The sequence below is a fragment of the Capricornis sumatraensis genome, unplaced genomic scaffold, assembly GCF_032405125.1.
Source record: "Capricornis sumatraensis isolate serow.1 unplaced genomic scaffold, serow.2 scaffold10, whole genome shotgun sequence".
NCBI classification, from domain to species: Eukaryota; Metazoa; Chordata; class Mammalia; order Artiodactyla; family Bovidae; genus Capricornis; species Capricornis sumatraensis.
In genome coordinates this window covers 2,376,421-2,380,075 of record NW_027184621.1, presented here as the reverse complement: position 1 = coordinate 2,380,075, position 3,655 = coordinate 2,376,421, and positions in this window count along the sequence as shown.

Here is a 3,655-nt window from a genome sequence, read left to right as displayed (position 1 = left end):
GAGGCCCCCTAGCAACTCGCATGTGGACTGGCCTCACCTGAGGCCACCAGGGCGGGTCCCTGAGGTCCCCGTCGTAACTCGAGAACACCTGCCGCATCTCGAGAAAACCCAGGAAGTTCTCCCTTCCAGGCGAGATGAGGCCTATTTCCGATGAGGCGTCTGGAGACTAATGACCCCTAACCTCTGGAACTTCGAAAGGGTCTTTCACACCCTTGCTGCAACTCAAGAAGTTCACTTCCATACCCGTCTCCACTCGAGAGGAAGCAGGATGGTCCCGCCCACATCCAGAGGAGCCCCGTTTCCCCCTCGTAGCTCGAGATGTAGGATCCTTTGCCTGCTTTCAACGGGAAAGAATTCCCGGCGTTCCCGTCGCATCTCAAGAGGAGGCACTCTCAACAGGAAAGGCGAGAGGAACTCCATGGTCGTACCACCATTCCAAGAGTCCCCCAGATGTCTCAGTCCATTCCAGAGGAAGCTCTTTGCCCTGCACTGGCTCATCTTTCACGCAGAGGATCGACTCACACCACGGAGGCACGTGGGACAGCCCTGTGGGAAAGCCTCGAGGGAAAACCACAGATCCTTTGATCCACGCGACGGGAAGCGTGACATTGCTGCTACAGCCTGGAAGTAAAGTGCACGTGCATGCCCCCTCACGAGACGAGGCCTGTCTCCCCTGGCGAGACACAAGAAGTACCCAAAGATCCATATCAGCCCCTGAGAAGAATCCTCAGTTCTGGCCCTGACTCCACACAAGGTTTTTGGCCCCGGTATCGAAGGGAGAGGAATCCCGAGAGGCCCCCTAGCAACTCGCATGGTGACTGGCCACTCCTGAGGCCACCAGGGCGGGTCCCTGAGGTCCCCGTCGTAACTCGAGAACACCTGCCCCAACTCGAGAAAATCCAGGAAGTTCTCCCTTCCAGGCGAGATGAGGCCTATTTCCGATGAGTCGTCTGGAGACTAATGACACCTAACCTCTGGAACTTCGAAAGGGTCTTTCACACCCTTGCTGCAACTCAAGAAGTTCACCGCCATACCCGTCTCCACTCGAGAGGAAGCATGATGGTCCCGCCCACATCCAAAGGAGCCCCGTTTCCCCCTCGGAGCTCGAGATGATGGATCCTTTCCCTGCTTTCAACAGGGAAGATTTCCCGGCGTTCCCGTCGCATCTCAAGAGGAGGCACTCTCAACAGGAAAGGCGAGAGGAACTCCATGGTCGTACCACCATTCAAGGAGTCCCCAAGATGTCTCAGTCCATTCCAGAGGAACCTCTTTGCCCTGCACTGGCTCATCTTTCACGCCGAGGATCGACTCACACCACGGTGGCACGTGGGACAGCCCTGTGGGAAAGCCTCGAGGGAAAGCCTCGAGGGAAAACCACAGATCCTTTGATCCACGGGACAGGAAGCGTGACATTGCTGCTACAGCCTGGAAGGAAAGCGCACGTGCATGCCCCCACTCGAGACGAGGCCTGACTCCCCTGGGGAGACTCCAGAAGTACCCAAAGATCCATGTCAGCCCCTGAGAGGAATCCTCGTTTTCGGCCCTGACTGCACACAAGGTTTTTGGCCTCGGTATCGACGGGAGAGGAATCCCGAGAGGCCCCCTAGCACCTCGCATGGGGATTGGCCTCTCCTGAGGCCACCAGGGCTGGTACCTGAGGTCCCCGTCGTAACTCGAGAACACCTGCCGCAACTCGAGAAAATCCAGGAAGTTCTCTCTTCCAGGCTAGATGAGGCCTATTTCCGATGAGGCGTCTGGAGACTAATGACACCTAACCTCTGGAACTTCGAAAGGGTCTTTCACACCCTTGCTGCAACTCAAGAAGTTAACCGACATACCCGTGTCCACTCGAGAGGAAGCACGATGGTCCCGCCCACATCCCGAGGAGCCCCGTTTCCCCCTCGTAGCTAGAGATGAGGGATCCTTTCCCTGCTTTCAACGGGAAAGAATTCCCGGCGTTCCCGTCGCATCTCAAGAGGAGGCACTCTCAACAGGAAAGGCGAGAGGAACTCCATGGTCGTACCACCATTCCAAGAGTCCCCCAGATGTCTCAGTCCATTCCAGAGGAACCTCTTTGCCCTGCACTGGCTCATCTTTCACGCCGAGGATCGACTCACACCACGGTGGCACGTGGGACAGCCCTGTGGGAAAGCCTCGAGGGAAAACCACAGATCCTTTGATCCACGCCACGGGAAGCGTGACATTGCTGCTACAGCCTGGAAGGAAAGCGCACGTGCATGCCCCCACTCGAGACGAGGCCTGACTCCCCTGGGGAGACTCCAGAAGTACCCAAAGATCCATGTCAGCCCCAGAGAGGAAACCTCGGTTCCGGCCCTGACTCCACACAAGGTTTTTGGACCCGGTATCGACGGGAGAGGAATCCCAGAGTCCCTCTAGCAACTCGCATGGGGATTGGCCTCTCCTGAGGCCACCAGGGCTGGTACCTGAGGTCCCCGTCGTAACTCGAGAACACCTGCCGCAACTCGAGAAAATCCAGGAAGTTCTCCCTTCCAGGCGAGATGAGGCCTATTTCCGATGAGGCGTCTGGAGACTAATGACACCTAACCTCTGGAACTTCGAAAGGGTCTTTCACTCCCTTGCTGCAACTCAAGAAGTTCTCTGCCATACCCGTCTCCCCTCGAGAGGAAGCACGATGATCCCGCCCACATCCAGAGGAGCCCCGTTTCCCCTCGTAGCTCGAGATGAGGGATCCTTTCCCTGCTTTCAACGGGAAAGAATTCCCAGCGTTCCCGTCGCATCTCAAGAGGAGGCACTCTCAACAGGAAAGGCGAGAGGAACTCCATGGTCGTACCACCATTCCAAGAGTCCCCCAGATGTCTCAGTCCATTCCAGAGGAACCTCTTTGCCCTGCACTGGCTCATCTTTCACGCCGAGGATCGACCCACACCACGGTGGCACGTGGGACAGCCCTGTGGGAAAGCCTCGAGGGAAAGCCTTGAGGGAAAACCACAGATCCTTTGATCCACGCGACGGGAAGCGTGACATTGCTGCTACAGCCTGGAAGGAAAGCGCACGTGCATGCCCCCACTCGAGACGAGGCCTGACTCCCCTGGGGAGACTCCAGAAGTACCCAAAGATCCATGTCAGCCCCTGAGAGGAATCCTCGGTTCCGGCCCTGACTCCACACAAGGTTTTTGGCCCCAGTATCGACGGGAGAGGAATCCCGAGAGGCCCCCTAGCAACTCGCATGGGGACTGGCCTCTCCTGAGGCCATCAGGGCTGGTCCCTGTGGTACCCGTCGTAACTCGAGAACACCTGCCGCACCTCGAGAAAATCCAGGAAGTTCTCCCTTCCAGGCGAGATGAGGTCTATTTCCGATGAGGCGTCTGGAGACTGACACGTAACCTCTGGAACTTTGAAAGGGTCTTTCACACCCTTGCTGCAACTCAAGAAGTTCACCGCCATACCCGTCTCCACTCGAGAGGAAGCACGAGGGTCCCGCCCACATCCAGAGGAGCCCCGTTTCCCCCTCGTAGCTCGAGATGAGGGATCCTTTCCCTGCTTTCAACGGGAAAGAATTCCCAGCGTTCCCGTCGCATCTCAAGAGGAGGCACTCTCAACAGGAAAGGCGAGAGGAACTCCATGGTCGTACCACCATTCCAAGAGTCCCCCAGATGTCTCAGTCCATTCCAGA